This window comes from Hylobates moloch, unplaced genomic scaffold (genome assembly GCF_009828535.3).
Source record: "Hylobates moloch isolate HMO894 unplaced genomic scaffold, HMol_V3 SCAFFOLD_10, whole genome shotgun sequence".
NCBI classification, from domain to species: domain Eukaryota; kingdom Metazoa; phylum Chordata; class Mammalia; order Primates; family Hylobatidae; genus Hylobates; species Hylobates moloch.
In genome coordinates, this window is record NW_026652285.1 from 63,101,495 (window position 1) to 63,128,461 (window position 26,967).

At 39.7% G+C, this 26,967-nt stretch overlaps 1 long non-coding RNA gene across 1 annotated transcript in view; it reads left to right on the top strand.

Annotated features, from left to right (window-relative positions):
- The window catches only part of LOC131384530 (uncharacterized), a 118,325-nt gene that overhangs the window by 68,100 nt on the left and 23,258 nt on the right, over positions 1 to 26,967 (top strand). The window contains exon 2 of the long non-coding RNA XR_009215459.1: positions 21,513 to 21,636. This is a non-coding gene — a long non-coding RNA (uncharacterized LOC131384530). The remainder of the gene's footprint in view (positions 1 to 21,512; positions 21,637 to 26,967) is intronic.

The following is a 26,967-nucleotide window of genomic DNA, read 5'->3' on the forward strand; positions in this document are numbered from 1 at the left end:
AAAAACACCAAATTATCTACAATATTTTCCAGAAAATAGAAGTAGAGAGGAACTTCCTAGCACATTGTAGGGGGCACCTTAGTACGAAGACTGGATACACAGCTCAAGAAAGGAAAATTACAGGTCAATATCATGAATGTAAATGCAAAAATTATCAATAAAATATTAACAAACTGAATCTAGCAATGTATAAAAGAATTATACATCGTAACTAAGTGGGATTTATTTCTGGAATGCAAAAATGGTTTAACATATGAAAATTAATCAACATAATACAGAATCAAGAAGAAAAACAGAGTCAAGGAGAAAAACAAAACAAAACACATGATCACCTAAATTGATATGGAAAAAGTATTTGTCAACATTCAACATCCTTTAATGACGAAAAATCTTAAGAAACTAGGAATAAAAGGAACCTATCTCAGCATAATAAAGGCTATGCAAAAAAACCCACAGCTAGCATCATACTCAGTTGTGAAGAACTGAAAGTCTTTCCTCTAAGATCAGAAACAAGACGAGGATGCCTGCTTTTAGCACTTGTATTCAACACAGTACTGTAAGTCCTAGCCAGAAACAGTAACATTATCTCTGTTTGCAGATGACATGATCTTACATATAGAAAACCCTAAAAATTCCACAAAAGACTTGTTGAAACTAATAAACAGAATCATCAGAGCTACAGGATATAAAATCAACACATAAAAGCAGTTTTGCTTCAATATACTAACAAGGAACAGAAAAGAAAATTGAGAAAATGATTCTGTTTACAGCAACATAAAAATAGAATGAACTCTAAGGTAGCTACAGAGTTGTACACTGAAAACTATACAACATTGCTGATGAAATTAAAGAAGACACAAATAAGTGGAAAGACATTCTGTATTTATGGAATAGAAGACATAATTTTGTTAACATGGCAATACCACCCAAAGTGATCTGCAGATTCAAAGCAATCCCTGTTAACATCCCAGAGGTGTTTTTGAAGAAAGAAAAAAAATCATCAAAAAATTCTTAAGGAATCTGAAGGATTCTACAATATCTTGAACTCCCAAAACAATCTTGAAAAAGGAAAAAATGTGCAGCTTTCCTGATTTCAAAACTTATTACAAAGCCACAATAATCAAAACAGTGCAGTACTATCCTGAAGAGTCATATAGACAAGTGGAGTAGAATAGAGAGCCCAGAGTACAGCCTCGCTTAAATAGTCAAATGCTATTCCATAAGGATCCCAAGATCATTCAATAGGAAAAGAGAGTCTCCTCAAGAAATGGTGTTGAGAAACCTGGATATTCATAGGTAAACAAATGAAGCTGGACCCTTATCTTCGATCATATACAAAAACGAATTCAAATAGATCAAGGACCTAAGCATAAGACTAAAACTATAAAACTCAGAAGAAAGCATAGGGGGAAAGTAACATGACATTGAATTTGGCAATAATTTTTTTGGCCAAAAGCACAGACAAAGAAACTAAAAATAGATAAACTGGACTGCATCAAAATTAAAAACTTCTATGCATCAAAGGACTCATTCAGTAAACTGAAAAGGCAACCTGTGGCCTGGAAGAAAATATTTGCAAACTGTATGTCAGATAAGGGGTTAATATCCAGAATGCCTAAAGAACTTCAACTAAACAACAATAAAACAAACAAGCAAATAACCTGATTTTAAAAGTGGGCAAAGAGCTTGAATAGATATTTCTCCAAAGAAGATATACAAATGGCCGATAGACATATGAAAAGATTATCATCACTAATTATTAGAGAAATGTAAATTAAAACCACAATGAGATATCACCTCAGACTCATTAAAATGGCTACTATCAAAAAACCAGAAACTTGGCCTGGTGCAGTGGCTCATGCCTATAATCCTAACACTTTGGGAGGCCAAGGCGGGCAGATCATTTGAGGTCAGGAATTCGAGACCAGCTTGGCCAACATGGTGAAACCCTGTCTCTACTAAAAATACAAAAATTAGATGGGCATGGTGGTGCATGCCTGTAATCCCAGCTACTCAGGAGGCCAAGACAGGAGAATTGCTTGAACCTGGGAGGCGGAGCCAAGATTGCGCCACTGCACTCCAGCCTGGGCAACAGAGCAATACTCTGTCTCAAACAAACAAACAAAACCACACGCACACACCAAAAAACTCTGAAAATAACAAGTGGTGGTGAGAATGCATAGAAATTGGAAACTTGTGCACTGTTGGTGAAAAGTAAAATAGTGTACAACTGTGGGAAACAGTATAGTGATTCCTCAAAAAATTAAGCTTATATAATCCAGCAATCCCACTTCTGGGTACATATAAAAAAGAATTGAAAACAGGGCTCTGAAGAGGTGTTTGTACACCCAGTTTCATACCAGCATTATTCACAATAGCCAAGAAACAGAAGGCTTCACGTATCCATCAACAGATGAATGAGTAAACAAAATGTGAATATACCTAAAGAAATCCTGATACATGCAACAACATGGATAAATCTTGAGGATATTATGCTTAGTGAAATAAGCCAATTGCAAAAAGATAAATAATGCATGATTCCACTTATATGCAGTATCTAGAGGAGTCAGGTTCATAAAAATCAAAAGTAGAATGATGGTGGCAGGGGGCTCAGGGAGGAGGAATCGGGGGATTATTGCTTCATGGGTACAGAGTTTCAGTTTTGCAAGATAAAGAAGATCTACAGATTGGTTGCACAACAATGTGAAAAAATACTACTGAACTCTACACTTAAAAAATCTATAAATAATACATTTATGTGTGTTATCACAATTAAAAATAAGTAGTAAAATATGTCATGTTAATAGAATAAAAGAAAACAGCCACATCAACTCAGTAGATGCAGAAAAAGGATCTGACAAAATTCAACATATTTTCAAGGTAAAAGTCCTCAACAGTCTAGGATTAAAAATAAACTTCTTTAACCTGATAAAGTATATTTATGAAAAACTTACAGACAACACCATGCTTTTGGTGAATAACTGAATACTTTTCCTTTACTCTGAAGAAAAAGACAAGGATGTGCCCTCTTGCCACTTTTATTCAACATTATACTGAAATTTCTATTCAGGGCAATTAGGCAAGAAAAAACTGTATTTAGACTGGAAAAAAATAGGTAAAATTAGGTTTAATTGCAGATGTATACAAGATGTATACAAGACATCTTGTATACAGAAAATCCTAAGGAATCCACCAAAAAATATTATAGTGAGTAAATTAGTTATAAATGTTGTAGGATAAAATCAGCTTATAGAATTCAATTATATTTTTGTACAATTTTTAAAAATCTGAAAGTAAAACTAAGAAAACAATTTAATTCACGATAGCATCAAAAAGAACAAAGTACTTAGAAACAAATTAAAAAGGGAAGGGCCCAACATACACTGAAAACTGCAAAACATTGTTAAAAGAATTAAATATGATCTAAATAAATGGGAAAGATATTCTAAATTCATGGATTGAAAAAAATTGTTAATGTAGTACTATTCCTCAACTTTTTCTACAGATTTATCACAATCCTTATGAAAATTCCAGTCAGCTAATATTTGTTGAAGAAATTGATGAGCTAATAATAATGCTAGATGCACTTGAAATCGCATGAAAATGCTAGATGCACTTATAGCCAAAACAATTTTGAAAATTAAAAAAAAACAGCTAGAGAAATCATACTTTCCAATTTTAAAATGTACTACAAAGCTACAGTCAGCAAGACTATAGTATAAGAATAGGCACATATATCATTGAACTGAGAGAAGCCCTAGAAATCAAGCAGTACACTTATGGGAGATTGATTTTGGGGTTTTTGTTTTTGTTTTTGTTTTTTTGAGGCGTAGTCTGCCCCTGTCTCCCAGGATGCAGTGCAGTGGTGCAATCTCGGCTCACTGCAATCTCTGCCTCCCAGGTTCAAGCGATTCTCCTGCCTCTGCCTTCCGAGTAGCTGGAATAACAGGCACGCACCACCACACCCTGCTAATTTTTGTATTTTTAGCAGAGATGGGATTTCACCATTTTGGCCAGGCTGGTCTTGAACTCCTGACCTCAAGCAATCTGCCCTCCTTGGCCTCCCAAAGTACTGGGATTACAGGCATGAGCCACTGTGCCCGGCCTGGCGATTGATTTTTGACAATCATGCCAAGAAAATTCAATGGGGAAAAAATAGTCTTCTCAACAAATGGTGCTGGAACAACTGGATATCCACATGCACAAAAAAGATTTGGGACTCTTCTCTCACATCATATGCAAAAATTTACTCAAAGTAGATCCTAGACTTAAATGCAGAAACTAAACATGTAAAACTCTCAGAGGAAAATTTAGGTGCAAATTTTAATAACTTAGGTTTAGGCAATATATGACATAAAAAGCATAAGCATTAACAGAAAAAAATTACGTACATTAAATTTATCAAAATTTTAAAAATTGTGCTGCAAATGATACCATTAAGAAAGTGAAAAAATTATTGATAGAGTGGAATAAAATTTTTGCAAATCATATATCTGATAAGGTGCTTATAATGGAGAATATATAAAGAATTTTTACAAGTCAATGCTAAAATGTAAATAATCTAATTTAAAATGGGCAGAGGACTCGAATAGACACTTTTTTTTCAAAGACGGTATATAAATGACCTATATATACAACAAAAATATGCTCAAATCATTGGCTATCAGGGAGATGAAAATTAAAACCATAATGAGGTTTGCGTGTGTGTGTGTGTGTCTGTCTGTGTGTGTGTCTGTCTGTGTGACAAGGCCTCACTCTGTTGCCCAGGATTGGTTAGGATTTGGAGAAATTGGAATCCTCTTATAATGTAAAATAGTGCAAACACTTTGGAAAACAGTTTGGTGTTTTCTCAAAAGGTTAAACAGAGAGTTACCACATGACCCAGCAATTCCACTCCTAGGTATATCCCTAAGAGAAAGGAAAATGTATTTATGTCCACACAAAAACTTATGCACAGATGTTCAAGGTAGCATTATTCATAATAACTCAAAGTAGAAAACCACTGAAACATTTACCAACTGAGGAATGACTAAAGAAAATGTGGTATATTCATGCAATGGACATTATTCATCAATTTGAAAAAGTACTGATACAAGCTACAACATGGGTGAATCTGAAAAATGTGCCATGTAGGGAAGCCAGTCACAAAAAACACCATATTGTATAATTGCAGTTATATGAAATTTCCAGAATAGACGAATCTACTAAGACAGAATGTAGATTAATGTTTGCCTGAGGAAATGGAGATTGACCGGTAATAAATAAAGTGTTTCTTTTTGAGGTGACAAAAATGATCTAAAATTGATTGGGGTAGTGGTTGTATAACTCAGTGAATATAATGAAATCAATTTAATTGTAATTTTAAGGATGAATTTTATATTATGTTAATTATAACTCAAGCTTTTAAAAAAAGATATCATTTAGCTGTCAGGACAAAATGAAGGCATTTTTATTAATGTAGGGATTCAGAGAGAATTCAGTTTGTGAATCTTATCCAAGAAAGATGCTTGAAGCTCTTAACCCAAATGTTAACTGGAGCAGAACAAATATGTCAAAACAGCAGTGGTTAATTAGCAGGCAGTGATGAGCACAGACTGTTACAATAGGTATAGTTAGTAGATGGTGATGATGAGGCTGGGATTGAGGGGGAAAGGTTCATGGTGGATTTCTGAAGTGAAACATATTACATGATAAAAGAATCTGAATAGTGGCTTGACACAAAAATATACCTCTTCAACCAATCTCAAGATTTACAAATGTTCATGGTGGAATAAGGGAGGGCTCCTAATCAGAGTTCTTGTGTGGGAAAGAATAGAGAAGGGATAGAGTTTGAATGCTGCCTTTTGGTGGAAACAGAAATGTGTAATAAGGCATCTTAGTGAGTGGTCTGATAATTATTTAATTTTATATGATTATAAAGAAATTGACTGTAAAGAATTTTTTTTTTTTTTTAAGACAGAGTCTTGCTTTGTCCCAGGCTGGAGTGCAGTGGCATGATCTCTGCTCACTGCAGCCTCCGTCTCCTGGGTTCAAGTGATTCTTCTGCCTCAGCCTTCCGAGTAGCTGGGATTGCAGGCACCTGCCACCATGCCTGGCTAATTTTTGTATTTTTAGTAGAGACGGGGTTTCACCATGTTGGCCAGGCTGGTCTCAAACTCCGGACCTCGTGATCTGCCCGCCTCGGCCTCCCAAAGTGATGGGATTACAGATGTGAGGCACTGGGCCCGGCCAAGAATGAAAATATTAACGCTGGTGGAACTGAAAAGCAGAGTTAGACTCAAAATATAAAGGAGGAGGGAAAAGAAACAATGAACCCAGCAAAAATAGGGCATGGGAGAAAAAAGGGAAACAAAGCATAACTGTTGTTATAAAATCATATGGACCAACTAAGGGTATCAGTTGTCACATTGCCTCAAGGCTTCTTCTGATTCGGGTTACAGTGCTGAATGCTTTATGCCTTAATGCATTCAGCATGTTTTACTGAGTATCGACGATCAGCCCTGTGCATTACAGTGGCCACAGGTCACCTGCAGCGTTTGAGTTCCAGAAATGTACAGAGTCCAAATTGAGATAAGCTGTAAGTGTAAAATACACATTGGATCTCATTTAAAGAAATGTTAATATTGATTACATGTTAAAATGATAATATTTTGATATATATTAAGTTAAATAAGATATGTTATTTAAATAATTTGATTTTTTAAAAAAAACTTTAAAAAATATTTTGTAGGAACCTTAAAATCACATATCTGTGGTTGAACAGTGTGAATTCAAACACTTTTCTATGTGTCTGGACAAATAAGCTCCCTACATTTAGGTGTTTTATATTCTAAACAAAGGAAACAGACAAAAACAAAGGAAATTAACAAGCTAGACCATTTAATATACAAGTTGTATGATGAGAATAAAACCGTGTGGTATGACGGAAAGGTATGGGGTTGGTGCTTCTTTGGACAGAAAAGTTAAGAATAGGGGGTGTCTCCGAGAAGGTGACATTGAGTTGAAATGGGAAGGCTACAGAATCAGGATGCTCTCCAGCTGCTCTGGATATCGACCTGAGCCATTTGTAAAAGAGACCCGAAGTTTCAGTTTCTCTGTGAAGCCATCATAGGGAATCCCCAGGAGGCTCAGGGGTGGGCTGAGGGCAGCCTGCAGTGCTGTAAGGACATCATGCTAGCGCTTCTGGGCCAGCCTGAGGCAGGTCCCCTGCACAATAGACACCTCCACCTGACACTGGAATGCTTCTGAGCCTACTGACGTTATGGCAGCTGAGTCAGGCAGAATGCAGTTCGTGAAGAGCCTCTTGGGGCCCCTGGTCACTTCGTGTGTCATAGTTAAACACACACTCTCCACTAGATAAGTTAGGAGGCGTTTCTCAGAAGGAAAATAGCCATAACAATGAGTTTTGTTAAAAAAAAACATTCTGGGGCCCTCCACTGTGCTTTACCATTAGAGCCTGCCCCAGCCACAGAGACAGCATCCTATTCTACTGGAACTCTTTCCCTCGGGGTCTGCTTGGGCCAAGTGACGGGGCTGAGTGGCACTGCAGTCTGACCAGCTAGGGAGCTCTTTCTTACCGAGGGAAACGCTCAAACCCTTCAGCCAGCCAGACCACAGCGCAGCCTGCAAATGTGGAATTGGCTGCCTAGTAAATCCAGAGGCCCCCTTGTATCAGCCTGCCTTCTCTGTGGCAGAAAGCATACAAGATTCTTACCTTTGCAGAGGATATTGGTATAAGTCCCAGACCACAGGACTCCCAATAAACTCACTAACTCTTTTCGTGTGATTTGGATGCTCCCTCTTAAAAAAAATCTTCAATTTTATCAGTGTAGCATATCAACATGATAAACTGGGATGACGTAATCAAGATCACACCAAGCTAAAGAGGCGACATATCCTTGAAAATGATATGAGAAAAGCAAACTGCTGTCCTAGCTAGGCGAAAGTCAATTGGTTATTGTGTTTTGGGGATTTGCAGCAGGGGAGAAAATAGGCTTACTAAGTCCATAGCACCAGTTTAAGAGGCTTTAGTGATGGGATCCAGCAAAGAAACACCACTGGAGGCGCCTATGTGAGCTTGTTCCTTTTTGGAGGCAGCCCAGGCTAAGGGATTACAAACACAGCTTCTCACCACCTGAGTTGAGTTCACTAGCAAGGCTTCGTTTAGACTTATTCCTGTATTTCAAGTTTTTGATAATTTTATAAATGGTATCTTTGCATTAAATTTTATTTTCTAATGATTTGTTGCTAGTATATAGAAACACAGTAGATTTGCATATATTCATATTATAACCTTAACAGATTTGCTTATTAATTTGAGTAGACTATAGATTATTTTGAACTTTCTGCATGGAGTAATCCACATACAGAATAATGACAATTCTATTTATTCCTTTTCAATTTTTATTTTCTTTTTATTTCTTTTTTATTTTCCTATGTCTCTTATTGTACTTGCTGGTATCTCCACTATAGAACTGAATAAAAATGGAAATAGCAGGCATTTTTATCTTGTTTCTGATCTGACAGGAAAAGTTTTAAACCTTCTAATTATGTTTGCTTTAATTTTTGTTTGCTTTTTAGATCTCCTGTATCCCATTAAGAAAGTTTCCTGCTATTTCTAGTTTGTTAAAACTAGAAATTTTAAACTAAACTAGAAATCTACATATTTTTGATACGGCAGGAAGGCAGGGAAGTGCTGCATAGAGAAGGGCAGGGTCCATGGCAAGGACTCCACCCTTGGACCTGTGCCCGCAGACCTAAGTGAGAACAGACACTCCTGTTTTCACAAATGTTGCATTTTCCAAGACCACTCTGGCCCACCACACCCCGCATTGTGTTCCCATAAAATCCCAAGACCCTAGTGGGCACAGACACAAGTGGCTGGATGTCAAGAGGGGCAGAACAACACACCAACAGACACTAGCACACACTGGCAGGCCATCAATGGCAGGACGATGTGGAATTCAGTCAGGGGCGGTTGGAGGAGATTCTGGCCACTGGGTGGCTCAGCTTCAGGAGGAGACCACCTTCCCACTGCATCCCCCTTCTGGCACCCCATCCACCTTACTGAGAGCAACCTCCACCACTCAATAAAACCTTGCACCCATCCTCCAAGCCCACATGTGATCCAATTTTTCTTGTACACTAGGGCAAGAACGCAGGATATAGAAAGCCCTCTGTCTTTGTGATAAGGCAGAGGGTCTAATTAAGCAGATTAACACAAGCCACCTGCAGACAGCAAAGCTGAAAGAGTGCACTGTAACACACCCACCGGGGCTCCAGAAGCTGTAAACACTCAACCCTAGATGCTGCCGTGGGGTCGGAGCCCATGCTCCCCAAGACCTGCCTGTCTGCATGCTCCCTCTAGGGGTCTGAGCAGCGGGGCACTAAAGAAGCAAGCCATACTCCTGCCACACGCCCTGTGAGGGGGGATAATGGAACACTCCCATTTCATCTGGAGACAACCCTTTAGTTTATAAATGTGGCATCCCATTAACAGGTACTGCATACAGCCTTATATTTAAAGCATATGTTCTGTAAGCCATATATAACTAGGTACTTAAAAAAATCTAGTTTGAAAATTTTCTAGTTTTAGTTGGAGTATTCACTTTTCACTTAATATAATAGATTATCCTCTTTAGGGCTAATGAAATTAGTGATATATTTGGGGGTTACATCTACCATCCTGCCCTACCTGTTTTATATTCTCTGGGTACTATTATCATCTTGGGGGCAAAATGTAAATTGATTTCAAATAAAATTGCAAGAATTTCAATAAAATTTCAAAGAATTGCAAGAAATGTCAAGTTCACACAGCAAGTTGGTACACTGTACAGCAAATAGAGGTCAAAATGTTCTATCCAGATCTTTACACTATTTTCCAAATTCAGACTCTTCTTATCCTATTCTCTGCCCCAGGAGGCTAGGCCAATGTCTGTGGGATTCCCATGAATTTCCCAGTGGGGACCTCTGGCAAGAGATTGTAGGGAGAGCAGAGAGAGGTCAGGTGCTTCTCTGGTGTTCACAAAGTGAGGTAACCTTTGAAGGATGGATTCCTCTGCTGAACACCTCTGTTCCTCACACTCTCATTTCAGTTTCTGAACCTCATTTCAGTTTCAGCTCTTCCTTGAGTCCTGTTAGATCTAAGGGTGGTCATAGCTCTCACACTGCTGTGATGGTTGCCTTTATGAGTCAACTTGATTGGGCCACAGGATGCCCAGATAGCTGCTTAAACAGGATTTCTGGCTGTGTCTGTGAGGGTGTTCCTGGAAGAGATTGGCATTTTAATTGGTGGACGGAGTAAAGCAGATGGCCCTCCCCAATTTGCATAGGTATCACCAATCCGTTGAGGATGTGGATAGAACAAAAAGGCAGAGGATGGTTGAATTAACTCTCTGCCTGATTGCTTGAGCTGGAATATTGATCTTGTCCTGCACTCAGCTGTTTCTCTGGCCTTCAGACCTGGACTGGGATCCATAACATCTGCTCTGAGGCTCTCAGGCCTTCAAACTACACCACCAGCTTTCCTGGGTCTCCAGCTTGCAGATGGTAGATCATGGAACTTCTCAGCCATCGTAGTCAAGTAAGCCAATATAGTAAAATAAACTTACATAGATAAATGTACATATTGATATACAATACAGCTTCACTATCCCTAAGGCAACCCTGTAATCTTCTTGCATACATCAAAGGCTCTCTTTAGGAATAAATCCTCCTTAACTAATTCTAATTTGGCACCTGACTAATAGACTTTGGTATGTTCTCTTTTATCAATAGGTATAAACAATTAAAAACAGAAATAGAGTCAGGCATGGTGGCTCACGCCTGTAATCCCAGCACTTTGGGAGGCTGAGGCGGATGGATCATGAGGTCAGGGGTTTGAGATCAGCCTGACCAACATGGTGAAACCCCATCTCTACTAAAAATACAAAAATTAGCCAGGTGTAGTGGCGCACACCTGTAAACCCAGCTACTTGGGAGGCTGAGGCAGGAGAAACACTTAAACCCAGGAGGCGGAGGTTGCAGTGAGCCGAGATTGCTGCACTGCACTCCAGCCTGGGCAACAGAGCGAGACTCCGTCTTAAAAAAAACAAAAAACAAAAACAAAACAAAAAAACAGAAATAAATCACAAGAAATAGAAATGAATTATGAAAATAGAAATTAGAAATGAATGACAAGAGATGAAAAAAATGGAAAGAAAGAAGAAAATAATTCAATAAAATGTAAAGAGAACAAAATAACACAAAACCTTGGGATAGCACCTCTTTTCTTTTCTCAGAATAAAAACTCTGTCCTCCTTAAAACCATGATTCTGACTAGCCTGCAGGTACAGTCCCTGGCAGAAGCCATTTGTACCGGCAGCAGTGGCCCTGCTTGGCTGGGTCAGAGGACACTGAACGAATGGTAAGCCTTTGTCGAACTCTTAATTTCCACACACTCAGTGTTTCTATTTAACTATTTGTTTATCTGTTTATAACTCATTATCCACATCATACAAAAATCCATTCTCATCCTCAACATTTCAGCAATTTCAGAGTATGTAAAATAAACAAAAGGTTCAGATGGCCTCCCATTCTCATATTTTCTTCTTTTCTTCTTCTTCACCATACTTTCCAAAGATGATTTTGGCAAATAGAGCTGTCTTTTGTTTATTTTGTAGTGCTCTTACACAAATAGTTAATAAACACTTTACTTATTTTTATTTTTGAGATGGCGCCTCCCTCTGTTGCCCAGGCTGGAGTGCCATGGTGTGATCTGGGCTCACCACAAACTGCCTCCCGGGTTCAAGCAATTCTCCTGCCTCAGCCTCTCAAGTAGCTGGGCTTACAGGCGTGCTCCACCACGCTCAACTAATTTTTGTATTTTTGTAGAGATGGGGTTTCACCATGTTGGCCAGCTTGGTCTCAAACTCGTGACCTCAGGTGATCTGCCTGCCCCGACCTCCCAAACTGCTGGGATTACAGGCATGAGCCACCGCGCCTGGCCTAAATATATACACTTTAAATTAAAAATTGGAATATGGTATGCATACATTTTTAGAAAACTGGCTTTTCATTGCACAGAGCTTGCTTCTTCTCATCAGTGAGTGTACTCAGAATACATCAGTGGGTGTATTCTCTGCCGTATTCTTTTGGGAGACTACATAATATTCCATTAAAAAGATGCTCTTCAATGTAGTTGTCACTAATGGACATTTTTATTGATTTTTCATTTTTTTCTGAATGCCCGTGATTATTTTTGTACGTAATATTTATGTAACAGTTTTACTGATATATAATTCATATATAAATTGCCCATTTAAATTGTTAATTCAATGGTTCTTAGGATATCCACAGTTTTGCAACCATTACCATGATCAATTTTCAAACGTTTTCATCATTCCAAAGAGAAACTTAGTAACAATTTAGCAGTTACTCCTCATTTTCCTCAACCCCTCTCCTCGGTGCTAAGCGGCCATTAATAGATCTGCCTATCCTGGATATTTTTTATATATTGAATCATACCATATATAGCTTGTTTTTTTTTTTTTTTTGGCTTGCATCCTTTTCCTTAGCATTATGTTTTCAAGGTTCGTCCATATTGTGGCATTTATCAGCATATCATTCCTTTTTATTGTTGAATAATATTTAATTATATAAATATGCCACCTTTTACCAATTCATTCATTGATGGAAATTTGGGTTGCTTCTAATTTTTGACTATTAAGAGTAATGTTGCTATGAACATTCATGCACAAGTGTTTGTGGGGGCATATATCTTCAAGTTTTTTTCTATTGGGGTGTAAACCTAAGAGTAGAATTTCTAGAATTCTACTAAATTTCATTTAACTTTTTGAGGAAATGCCAAACTGTGTTCCAAAGTGGCTGCACGATTTTATATTCCCACCACCAATGTATGAGGATTCCAATTTCTTCACTTCCTCTCAACACTTTTAATTTTTTTTTCTTAATAGTTAGCCTAGTAGGAGTGAGGTGGTATAGAACTGTGTTTCTGATTTGCTTTTGTCTGACGACTAATGATGTTGAGCACCTTTTGATGGGTTTATTGGCCCACTATATATTTTCTTTAAAGAAATATCTATTTAGATTATTTGCCCCATTTTAATTGGGTTATATGTCCTTATATTATTAAGTTGTAAGAGTTTTTTATAGTTTCCAAATAAGTCTACAAGATTATCCACATCTTAGTCCATAAAACATGTCTTGACAAATTTACAAAGGTTAAAATCATGCTGAGTATCTTTTCTGACCACAACGGAATAAAACTAGAAATCAATAGCAAAAGGAAAACTGAAAAAAACACAAATATGTGGAAAGTAACACACTGTTAAATAATGGGTTAAGGAGGAGGTCACAAGGAAAATTAGAAAATATCTCGAACCAAATGAACACACGTTTGTTTAACATACTAATTCTGCTTCAGTGTTACATTGAAGGGAAATGTTTACCCTTTCAGATTTTTTTTCCAGAAAATAGGTCGGCATTCAAAATTCAAACACAAAATATAAATGTTGTCTGTGAGATTACATAAAAGTGTTTGCTTAAGTTTCATATGCAAAAATAAAGAGAGTTAAAAGATTATGTACTGTTTTATAACATTCTAATATCAAAATAATATAAAGAATCTTAACATTGGAAGGAATTCAGGGTCATTAAGCTTCTAAGCCAATTTTAGAATATTTCTCCATAAATTCTGATAATTATGCAACTAATTACATTGCTTCATGAGAAACTAATTCGTTTTTGAATAAGTTTAATATTTAAAAGATTATGTTTTATTTGGATATTTGTTATTTGCCTGTCTGATTCTATTTATTTGTGTTAATTCTGTCTCTGTAATTGCATAGGGAAGGTTTAATCCTGCTTAGTTATGGACAATATTTCAAATGTTTGAAGGCAGACTCTGTACATCTCTGCCCCAACCACCAGTTCTTTTTCGGGAGCACACCCAGTTCCCTTATTCACATAATGTCCTCATATTTTTGTCTTAGTGGCTAAACACTCCTTCTGTAACTGTCCAGTTTGCCAATGTTGTCTTAGCCTTTCCTTCTTTCATTTTTAAGAGCTAGTAACAGAGGCTTCCATTTACTATCAATGTTTAATATTCTGTGCCTCCAAAATGCAATGAGTTAGAATTGTGTGTTGTTTTTCTAGCAACAAAAATTTAACCACAAAAGTAAAAACATCTCCAAGTGACAGTGTTTGCATTAACTTGCTTGGAAGTGTTCTTTTTCACAAAACCTGAGATGTTAGAAGGAGATGAGCGCTCATCAAATCCAGTTTCTCATTTCATCCATAAGGAAGCCCTTGCCCTGGAGGACATGTGATCAGTCTCAGTGCACGCAGCTGGGTCGCTGCAGACGACTGCAGGCAGGTTTTCCCCAGTATTTTGAGCCACGCACAGTACAGACAAATCCAACGTCTTTGCAAACACAGATGTGATGTACTAGTTTTATTTCTTCAATTGACTGATGCAGTAACAGTGTGCTAAAAGCTAGACTCAGTCCCATGATTGATCCCCTAATAATACTCAGTGATTTCCTCGTAGATTTCTTCCAAGAAATTTGACGCACAGCATGATACTGCATTAATCCTCTAGAGCATCTGTGACTATAAATCATCAGAGGTTGTGGCGCTCAGTTTATATCCAAAAGCCAACTATAAAGAGAGAGAAAATGTGCAATAAATTACTGACATAATTAAACTGTTAAAAAATATCTATTGACATATGATGGACACAATGAAAAAAACATGGAAAAATTAAGAAAATGAAGTATTTTGTTTCATAGTGGGATAACTAGTTTTTTATTTCCTTGAAAGTTTTTATATTGCTATATATGAACTATAAGCAAATTAGATAGAAAAAAATGAAAGCTAAATTGAATATTCTATTTACTAGAAATTTCCCAGAGGCCACATTAATTTTACATCCAATTGCTACTTACGTCTTCCACTGTGTTCCTTCGCTACCCAAACTCCTGCTGTTTGCCATCTGAGGTAACGACTCTCCTGAAATTTGTGTTTATCATTCTGATATTTTAGCAAAATACTATTTTAGCATGAAAGTTTCTAGAAACCTTTTTAAAGGTTCTTATGATAATTAATTTCTTAACTTTATCAAAATGACATCCTGCTATATTTAACCTTCGGAAATGTGCTGCATTTTATTACTGTATATTGCTAAGATTGAACCGTATGGCTCTGTGTGGCTGCCATGTTGACTACTACATAATATTTCATGTGTGACTGTGCCACAGTTAATTTATCCATTCTTCCACTAACAGCCAGTTTGGTTATTTCCAAGGTATGTCTAACAAAAACAGTGCTGTTCTGAACTTATACATCATTCCTAATGCACACTTGCAACATTCTTGGGAATTTTTCCAGGAAGAGAATTTCCTAGTCATAATAAGATACGCAAATATTCTACTTTACTGTATAATGCTACATAATTTACCAAAGTAGTTATATTAATTTACATTTCTATGCACAATATATACAAGATTCTTGATTTATGTCATCTGCAAATCTTGGTATTGATGGTTTTCTCAAGTAATGGCAATTTAATAGATATAAAATATTATTTCATCATAGCTTCACTTGCACTGCTTGTTAGAGGTTAAATTTAAATATATCTTTCATATATTTATTGGCCGTGTATGTCTTTTTCCTTATGAAATGCCATTTTTGTCTTTGGGAGTATTTTGTTAAGTATTTATTTCTAGGGGTTTTTAAAATCATGTTATTTTATTGCTTAATTTGCTGCATGACAAATTACTACAAACTCAGCAGCTTAGAACATCACAGATGTCTCATCTGAGTTTCTGTGGGTCAGAATCCGGCAGAGCATGACTGGGTTCCCTGTTCAGGGTCTCACAGGCTGAAATTAAAGTGTCAGCAGAGTTTGGCAGGAGTTATTCACAGTTCCAATTTTTAAATTAAAATGTAAATATTTCAGTTCAAGTATTTTTCTAGGTACGGTACTACAATGTGCCTTCCCTCAGAATATATTTCATTGACAAATATCTTACAAGATAAACTTATCAAACTGTCTCTATACATTTTTGGGAATATTTTGCCAAATTTAGATGCTGCAAAATTGTCAGTCAAACCATTTTCTTTGAGTATTTTTTGTAGATGTTCTTGTGTTTTAAGATTTTTCACTCATTTGGAATAAAATACAAAACTAAACTTGAAAGACTCATTTATAAAAATTAAATATCATTGTTGATTACTTGGATTACTCCATAAAATTGTTACTTCAAAGGTTCAATGATTTAAAATAAGATCTGTGTTGAGTGAAAAAGAGGAATAAAGCACATTCCATTATGCTATTTTTAATATAATTGTCAGCTTTTTCACACATTTTGTTGTTCAGCTTCTGAGCTGTGGATATATAAAATATTTGTAAATTTTGTGAACTATATTTTTATTCCAATTGGCAGAACACTGCAATTTATTTGGAACAAATTATGAATTTTGTGTCTACAATCACTTTCTAGTGTATTTCTGCTGTAAGATTTAACTCAACAAATTGTTTTTTCCATGAACGTTGGCACCAACAAAATTCTATTATTATCACGGATACAAATACTTTCATATTCATGACTGAACTTTTTAACTAAAGTCCTGATAACATTCACATAATATCAGATGTTTCACCTTTAACAAAATAAAATTCCAAAGACCTACTTTGATTCCATAGATTAAACAATAAAGCCAGTATTGGAATGAAATACATGATCTATTTGAGGAATCCAATTCATCGATAGAAATCTAGCGTTATTCAATGGTTGACCATGTTCTTCTGCTAACAGAAGACAAAACAGCCAGACGTGATGGCTCACACCTGTAATCCCAGCACTTTGGGAGGCCGAGGTGGGTGGATCACCTGAGGTCAGGAGGTCGAGACCAGCCTGGCTAACATGGTGAAACCCTGTTTCTTCTAAAAATACAAAAAATTAGCCAGATGTGGTGGTGGGCACCTCTAATCCCAGCTACTTGGAAGGCTGAGGCGGGAGAATCGCTTTAATTCGGGAGGCGGAGGTTGCAGTGAGCCAAGATTGTGCTATTGCACTCCAGCTTGGGCAACAAGAGTGAAACTCCATCTCAACAACAACAACAACAACAACAAATAAAAAATAAAAAGAAGAAGACAAAACATTTACAGCTATAGCTTCACTTTTTATAGATGCTATGAAAATTTCAACATGAGAGTAAAAACAGCTATCTGATCTAAATGAAAAGCCTTCCTTCATAGCATGCTATATTAACACATTTCTGAAGATATGTTCAATTTTCACTTTCAGGTATGGTCTTCTTGTAATAACTCTTAACCTTTGAATTATTTATGTCTTCTGATTCCTATGTTGTCACTTCTCATTTCCATGTGTTCACCATGAACCCCATGGCGGGAGGTCTGTGCCACTGAATATTCTGTGCAAGGTAACTAACTATCCGTCATCAATCTTCTTGAGGAATAGAATTTCTGTATATATTTTTTAACTGAACATAAATGTTTGGAGTTGTTAGCTCATTGTTGCAAAACAAAGTACTTAATTGCAAAAGGAGATAGTGTTGCCAAACAATATAATAAATAATTATAGATTTACCCTACATAAGATGAGAAGAATGCCATAACAAGCATGTTCAGGCTATTTACACTCTATAAAAGAATTGGTCTACTTCCATTTCTCATGTATATTTCACATACACCTGACCCTTAATTTCCCATGTTTAATGATTGTCCTCACTAGGAAGCAGCCTGGTATACCAACCAGCTGGTACACCAAATGTGTGGCAAAAGTGGCAGGGCCAAGCATGTCCCCACCATCAGAAGTTATCTGTCCCTAACTGTTTGTGTCTCGGCACACACGATTGATCGGCTAACCCTGCATGCATGCTGTTCCTCTGGGGGAGGTGCTAGTCATGTCCTCTCTGGAAACGATTATAAAAAGAGAGGCAGTTTATCACAGGTCATCTCTCAGACTTAAAAACACATGTTACAATGAGATTTCTGCTTAATTGCACACACTGCGAGATGAGACCATGAAACAAGCTAGAAATACAAGAGAGGTTTATCAAATTCAGCCTGGATAAGTAGAATTCAACTATTAATAATATTTCAATAACAATCCACAAGGTAAGCTAATTGGAACATGACGCCAGATGGCAGGGAAACTGGGGCTATCCTGGGCAAGTCAGAACAGACAATTACTTTTTTGAAAGTTGATTGTTGATTTTCTATTATAGCTTTTTATTTTCACAATTTTACCTCCTCCTTTTTGCTTTGAGTTTATTTTGCCTTTCATTACTAGTTTAGTCATTTTGCCCATCAATTTTTAGCTTTACTACTGCTTACTATAAATACTTAAGGCTGTAAATTTCACCTAAAGCGCTGCTTGTACTGTCTCCCACAAGTTGTCATTAACCCAGCTAGTGTTGATAAACTCAGTTTGGTAGTCGTTTTGACAATGCCTCTCCCCACAAGTGTCCGTGGCCTAATAATGCCCGGAGTGAACAATCACATTAGTGATGATTTCTCAGCTTGGAGGGAATAATAAACGGGCAGGCAATGAATTAACTAGAATCCAGGCAGAGGGAATGTGACATTTAATGTTCACATTAGATATGAAAGTTTATTAAAATTTGCTCACATTGAAAAACATTGACATAGGTTATACCCACCCCCTGCCAGCACACACAAGACATAAACAATCCAGACACAATTATGTTACTAGTGTCAGCTCAAAATTATTAAGCAAATACTGAAATGTAGATAAGTTCCAGAAAATAGCCGAGGCTAGAAAACATTTATAAAGCTCTTAGTTGTCATGGTAACAGATAAACTCTGGTATCTGAAATTGTAGATATCAGAAATTAAACATTTGTGTGACACTGCTTTTCTATAGTTTTCCAAGGGATAAGAGGGAAACTTTTCCAATTAGGTTGTTCCAAGGTCTTCTTGAGTTTGGCGGATGGCTGTTGCAAAGACATTAATCGAGGTTGTAGGGACAAGGGATCAGAGGATATCTCCGTTCCTAAAAGAAGTGAGCAAGTCTAAAGGCAGAGACTGACTTCTGGCTTAGGCAGCCTGCAGAGCTGGTGCTGAGTGAGCCGTAGCACACGGAAGCTGAAGGCATTGCTGTTGTGTGATTCATCTCTCATGCATTGCTCACAAGCTGCAGATGCATCCCATGGGTGCGGTGCCTGCTGTGCCCCTCCCCTTGCTCTCCAGGACTGTGGCTTTGCTAATGGAACAATCAGGATGCTTTTTCTTCCTTTTTTCCTGTCTGGGTCTTTGTCAGCATCTTCATCTTCTGAGCAACGAGGCTGCTGCTTGGCGGCTCCAGAGACACCACCTCCTATGGGCATAAATAAGAAAGTTTGAAGTTCTAGCAAAGGCACATTTTTTTTTTTTTGCCTCCACCACTGCACGACCCTTCAAAGTCTGAGCCTTAGTCAGGACCCCTTCTGGATGTTCCTCAGTCAGACGTCCATCCTCCTCTTGAGCAAAACCGGGACCCCTACCATGGGGGCATTTTTCTTTCTTTCTTTTTTAAATTATTTTATATTTTATTTTACTTTAAGTTCCAGGATACATGTGCAGATTGTGCAGGTTTGTTACATAGTTATACATGTGCCATGGTGGTTTGCTGCACCTATCAACCTGTCAGATAGGATTTAGGCCCCCAGCGCTTTAGGAGTTTGTCCTAATGCTCTCCCTCCCTTTGCTCCCCACCCCCCAACAGGTGCCGGTGTGTGATGTTCCCTCTCTATGTCCATGTGTTCTCATTGTTCAACTCCCATTTATGAGTGAGAAGATGAGGTGTTTGGTTTTCTGTTCCTGCATTAGTTTGCTGAGGATAATGGATTCCAGCTTCATCCACATCCCTGCAAAGGACATGATCTCATTCTTTTTTGTGGCTGTATAGTATTCCATGATTTTTCATTAAGCCTGGTTGACTCTCACTGAACACCGCTAGGGAATGTCTCTGCTGTCAGGGCGCACAATAGCCTTTAAATAAAGACCAGCTTAAATAACCACATTTTAGCATAGCAGCTCTTGAAAAATTATACCACTTTCTGGAAGACTACTTTTTGGGGAATATAATGGCATTTTCATACAAAAACACACTAAATGAATACTCTATAAAAAGTGCTATTTCAACATGACAGTTTCAGGCAAGGACACACTTATGAATTTACTCCACCCAGCATTTTCTGGCCAGAGAGCATCACATGGTTGCATTTGTGCCATGTGTGATGACATGATGAACACAAGGTGTTTTGCTCTGCCTACATGAGCCCAGACAGTGATGGAGGAGGAGGATCTGCTACAATTTCCAGTATGTGTACAAAGTGTGTTCTTTGCATGTTTCCAGGCACTGAAGACGTTTTTCTTTGCTCTAACTTTAGTTTTAAATGCTGTCTGGGTGTAAGACAACCATAAACTGCATGGAGATGGGAAATTATTGAAGAAATGGTGCAAAAAGAAGTATTTACCTTCCAAAGGGTAAAATTCCCCATGCCCTTCTCCACCATGCCCCACTCACCATCATGCCTTCTTCCTGTGTAGAATACGATCAACCGTCATTCAATTACAGCACTGAACAGACTCTATGTTGCTGTTTAGTACTTATAACTGGAGTCTACTATGTCTGTGAATGTCTTTCCATTGCCAATCAATGTATGTTTCCTCTACATGAAATAGTTTAGGATATCTCATAATTTTTCCCATTAAAATGAGTGGACCTATTTTTTCATACAGCTTTTGACTTAGTGGTAGGATTTTGAGGAACAGACAATTGAACTATAAGTGTATTTGACTAACTATTAACAACCAGAAAGCACAATTGCTTTACAGGCCCATCAGGGCAGAGGTGGATGCAGAGGCTGGTGAGTCATTACCCTTTCACAGGCTAGTGGAGACGGGGTCCCTAAGGTTGCTATGGGGTCGGTGTCCTGCAGAAGTTAAACCAGTCTCTTAAGTAACTTCACATTCTTATTTAGGACCTTCCTATCCTGTCCTGTGCCTCAGATGTTCTTGAAATTAACTCTTGTCTCTCCAGCTGGTTCTCTTCCCAACCATGACACTCTTGTATCTGATTATTTTCTATTGGTTTATGAATTTTGTTGTTAACAGGCACGATCAAAACTATTTATGTGTTGAAGAAGGAACAGTGTTTTATTTTCCATCTCTGTCCTGACCTCGAGGAACAGTGGAGCTTCCATTTGTGCTAAGGCAGTGGGTCCTTATCCCCTGCCGAGGGACCACCTGAATGTGACAGCCACCTGAAACCACGTGGCCTCTAAAGACCCTCTCTTTGTGGCCAGGGTTATGGGGACAGTCATCACTAACCTATTTTGATTTTTTGTATCTTTCAATTGTGGGTGGGAGAGAGATATCAGTTCTTCCTGCCATATATAAAAATTGTGATTCCCACCCACATCCAAGTGCTCAGGAAAGTGTAACCCTTTATTTTTTATTTCTGATCTGTACTTTGTTATAGGCAGTCACTATTAGCCTTTGGACCTACGTGCTCCTTCACAGCCACAGGAAGCAGGAAACTGCACTTGCCGCATCAAGCTTCCTCCCGTGCCAAGGTCTTTCAAGTAAAGGTGCCTCATCTTAAGGTAACAATTCTATTTTTCAAAGTGTTTTCATGCATTCCCTTTATTGTCTCTGGGAAGATGAGGGAGTTCACTTTGGGCCTGGCTCCTATGGAGAGCCAGGAAGGCTCCGCTGGTCTGTCACTGGGTCAATGTCCCCTGAGGGACTGGCTTTTGTGGTTCACATCTTCTGCTGAAATTCATGGTCTGGTCATTTGCCTCCAGTTGTCACAGCTCTGCCCTGCCTATAACTTGTCAGTTTAACCCCAGACCTGTCTTGTCCATTGCCTGTGCCAACACCACAACATCCCACCCCAACACTCTGTGCCAGGTTGTATTTTCCCAAAAAGGTCACATCCGTATATATCCCAGCCCATAGCTCTTTGTTGATGAAGAGCCTGTGGCACTCCTCCATTGAGAGATGAGGTCTGTGTTCCTCCCCTTGGGCTGGTGCACCTTATAAGTGCCTCATCCAACAGAATGTGCAGGGGACGACATGATGTGACCAGAGGCTAGGCCAACCAAGGTAAGACTGCTTTCACCTGGTTCTCTCTCGGGAAATGTGCCTTGGATGACCTGAGCTGGTATGTGAGAAGTCCAGCCACCCTGGAGCCACCAGGCAGAAGAGCCCACATGGAGACAGGAGGGGCACCCAAGGTACCCACTGACCCAGCCCCACTGCTCCCCATGAATGAGCAAGAGAGTTTCCAGAACAGCCCAGCCACCACAGCAGAGATGAGCGGTCCCCACCAAGCTCTTTCCGGATTGCAGATTTATGAGAAAAAGAAGTTCAGTTGTCTTTTTAGCTCATTAAGTTTGGAGGCAGTTATACAACGTTGATAACTAGCACATCCCTCAGGTGGTACACAGAAACCTCTGGGTGCCTGGGACACCATGTGCAGGGATCCAGCCCAGTTGTCGGTCTCTCTAGGGACATTGCTCCTCCACCATTACTACAGCTCCTGGATAGGCAGAAAATGGAGGCACTGGGTGAAGGTACCCACTGAGAAACACCAAGCCTGCCCAGGCCGTGCAGGCAGAAACATGGCCTTGATCCTGAAGCTCCCGATTCCTTCAAGCCTCCCTTGATGTTTCTGTTACTTCTTGGATCCAGGGTCTGCCTCAGAGAGTGGTGCCCAGGACACATGTATCCGCTATGTGCTCCCTGCCAAGTATCCACTTTCCTCTTCCTCATTCACATCAAATCCTGAATCCCCCTACCCACTGCACATCCAGCACATATTGCTCCAATGTGAAAGCTTTGTTTTTGGTATGTGAAGGCCGAGTTTGGACATGTAGAATTCCTTTTTACTTCAAATCCTGGCTGATTTTTAATTCACTGTCCTGCTAGACACTCAAAATTCTCCATCCCTCAAGCTTGGGGAATGGCTCTGTTACTCTCATTGGTATCCAGCTTTTCCCAAATGAAGGCCATGGTTCCATTGGTGGGAACCCACCTCAGGAAAATAATATTCACAGGACATGAAAACACGGCTGACACATTTCAGAAAGCATACTTCCTGCTACACCAATATCTACTTTGAGAGTTGGCAACTGATTTTTTATTATTTTAACTCATTGAAACAGAGGAACTGTAAGGCTCACCAAACCAAAAATGTCACCTAACACAGCTCCCTGGAACAGCGGAGATAAGAATCCTGGTGCTCAGGGTGACATGTCTCCCAGTGGTCTGCACGGATGCTGCTGAAGCCACATTGTCACAACCCTCAGGTATAGCTCACAGACACCGTGACATCGAGTGGACTCCGACCCTCAGAGTGGAGCAGATGCCCTTCGTGCTGTCCTTGCTCTGGGGAGAAACGGCTCTCATGGGGTCTCTGTAACTTCCTTTCCTGCCTGAGGTAGAATTGGAGGTGACAGGCCCTCCCTCTTCACACACAGCAATGCACTTGCTCTCCAGTGACTCCCAGATTGTTGCACCAGGACCTCTGAACTCCTGTCATTAAAAAACTCCCCAATGTCCCAACCCTTCCCAGGCTTTACCTCCTGGCCCTCACGGGTCCTAACTCTCCTCTGAGGACCCATCTCCTTGCAGCCTTCTCAGGCAGAAGCTGGCCTGACCTCCCTTCCCACCTACTTCCAGGAGCGGACACAAGGTTGAGTTCAATTTTTTTCCAGTTTCCTCCTCACCCTCAAACAATGCTGCTTCAGGTTCTGGCCACTCTTTTCTTCACTTCTTCCTTGATTTTCTCCTGGACACTCCCTGGGCACCGTGTCACCTGGCATGAATATTGGTGGGCAGCAAGCACAGAACCCTTCTCTCCTTGGTCCCCTGGCTGCCAAAAACAGTGGTCTCCTCTTGGCTGGAGGCTCCCACAGCTAAGCCCCATGCTGCTCTGGGGACAGCCTGTGGAGCCAGGGAAGCCGCATGGCTGGGCGGAGGGAGCATGTGTCAAATGTGAGGGGGCGAGGGGGCGGGGCTGCAGGGGATGTGCCATTGCAGGATTTTCAGCAAGTCCATGACAGGATTGGGTGTACATTGTAAGCAATAGCCCTAGCTTCTCTGTGGGAACTGAATTATAGAGAAACAAATGACAGAAGACAGGACCAGCTTGGAGTTTGTATTTTTTTTTTTGCTTTTTTTTTTTTGAGACAAAGTCTCGCTCTTTCACCTAGGTTGGAGTGCAGTGGCGCGATCTCGGCTCACTGTAACCTCCGCCTTCCGGGTTCAAGCAATTATCTGCCTCAGCCTCCCCAGTAGGAGGAGTAGCTGGGATTACAGGCACCCACCACCAAGCCTGGCTAATTTTTGTATTTTTAGTAGAGACAGGTTTCACCATGTTGGCCAGGCTGTTCTTGAACACCTGACCTCGTGATCCATCCACCTCGGTCTCCCAAAGTGCTGGGATTACAGGCGTGAGCCACCGTGCCTGGCCAGCTTGGAATTTTTGAAGAGCAGTCCCTGTAAGAGATGAGGGAGGCTCAGGAAAGACAGATCAGATTGCAGGAGCCAAGAGGTCAACGTTGATTTCTCCTTCACTATACCCTTCACAGCCACTCCATTTGCAAGCACTGTGGATTCCATTTCCTTATTTTTAGCTTTATTAAGGTATAGTTGACAAATTTTTAAAATGTATACATTTTGGCATACAACATGATGCTTTGATGTATACATGCATTGTGAAATGATGAAATCTGCCAATCAACATAGCCATCCCCAGTGTTCTATTCTTTGTCTCCTGCTGTAGCTCTGCCTGCAGGTCCTCAGGTCCAATGGTGATGCCTAGGGGGCATCAGGATTTCTCTGTGCCAAGGGGACTGGAGAATTGGGGCTGCTTTCTGCTTCCCAGGTCTGACCTATGCACGTTGGTGCTTGGCTGCCTCTCACATCCCCTCTCTGTGGTGACCTCTGCATTACCCCAAACAGCTGCAGACAAAGCAGTAGCCCTGGCTCAGCTCCATGTAGCTGATTTGCTGGAGGGAGAAGCCATTAGGAACCACTTAGGAAAATGTTGAAGTGACAGCTTGGGGTGGGGTATACAGACATTTTTCCATTTAGCCTCTTCTCCTGCGATTACAAGGGACTGCTCTGAATCGCACACAGCAGGGTCTGTACAGTCATCAATAAATGGAGCTGCAGGCAGCACATTGCAGAACACTGAAGTTAGAATACATCCTAGAAAAGAGCTTTGCTTCCTAGAATCAGTGCTTCTTCAGCACCCGGGATCAACAAACACAGGCTGGAGGCTGCGTATCACCAGGACACATAGCTGAGAGATGCTGACAAGGCCACTGACATTTTTGCCTTGAGGACATTTGTTCAACCCCAGGCTATAGGAGCCGCTGAGGAAACTGCCAGGTAAAACCTCCATGGTGAAAATGATCTCTCATCATCCCTGTTACTAACAGCCTCAGTGAAGGATGCTCTACCCTAAACCCCTCATTAAAAAAAATAAAAACCTCACACTTGGACTCCCAAATGGTTGCTGCAGGCTTTGACCATCTACAGAATTTTAAAAAATATATATCAGGACTTGAAAAAGTCAAGCTGGTGGCTAATAAAAAATAAAATGTAGTAGTGTTCTGACAGGAGGCTGACAGTGTGTATTATGAGTGGGCTGCCTGACTCTCCACTCACGAGTTACACTCAGAACAAAACTATTAGTACAGATACAGAGCTATAAAATGAAGTGCAGGCAGGGAACAGGCCTTGGAATTCAGTCTGTAAAGCATGTCTTTCTGCAGAGCCCTTACTCCCACACACAGTGTTTACTAGAAACAAAACCATGCTCAGGTAAAAGAAATGCTTTTTTGAAACAAACAGAAAATGACTAGTAATGGATGGAAATAGGTGGCACACGTTTTTTCTTTGATCCTTTTCCAAGAGTTAGAAAAAAGTAATTTAAACTCCAACATGTGTATCTAGATTATTTCCCTCTTTGTAAATCCCAGAAATCTTTATTTTCTTTATATGAAGGCTGTACATCTTTTTTCAAAGTGGTGGTCTGAAAATAGAGACCAGGTAAGTATTGTGTGTAGCCTTGAAAGGAATCTGATATTGAAGACAGACCAATGGTCAATCTTAGACAGGTCTTGAGAAGCCAATCCCTGCCCAGCAGTGTTCACAGCTCTGTTCTATTCCCGGCTTAATCATTTCAAATTGGTGGAAGTTTGGACAAACTGTTTAATCATTCCAGCCCTCAGTTTCCTCCCCTGTAAAGTGAATGAGTGTATAGCTCCTACTTCATGGATTGTTCTGAGGTTAACATTAGGTCACACGTGAGCTGTGCAAAACACAGCTCTAAGCACATCATGCACAGGCTTTTTGGTGTATCATCCTGGCAGCTACAGTACAGTCCCAGAACTCCCTTCCTAGTATGTTTCTGGTTAAGGCAGGCTCCAAGGGATATTCCCTTGTGAGACCTGGAGGAAGCAGCCCATCGTGTAGCCTGCAGGCATCTTCTCCCAGGCATTCAATCAAACATGAACCTAGGTGCTGCTGTGAAGGGACTCCGCAAGTGCCATTAAATCCCTCATGGCTTGACCAAAGGTTAATCCAAAGTGAGATCATCCAAGTGGCTTGACAGAATCAGTTGGAGTCTTTGAAAGAGAGTTTAAGCTCCTTGATCTAGCAACTCTGAAAAGCAGCTGCATCTGAAATTGCTCTTCCATCCTTCCATATTCTCCTTGCTGACTGCTGCCTGTGGACAACACGCTTAGCACCTGCCTGTCAGGTGTAGATTGCTGATGGCATTCCCTCCTCGCCTGTCCTGGGACCACAACTGCATCATTTCATTTCTGGTCATCAATCTGTTGATGTAATAAGTTCCTTAATGTTTTACCATACACATGTACATAAATACATATACCCTGCAGGTTCCTCTTCTCTGGTTG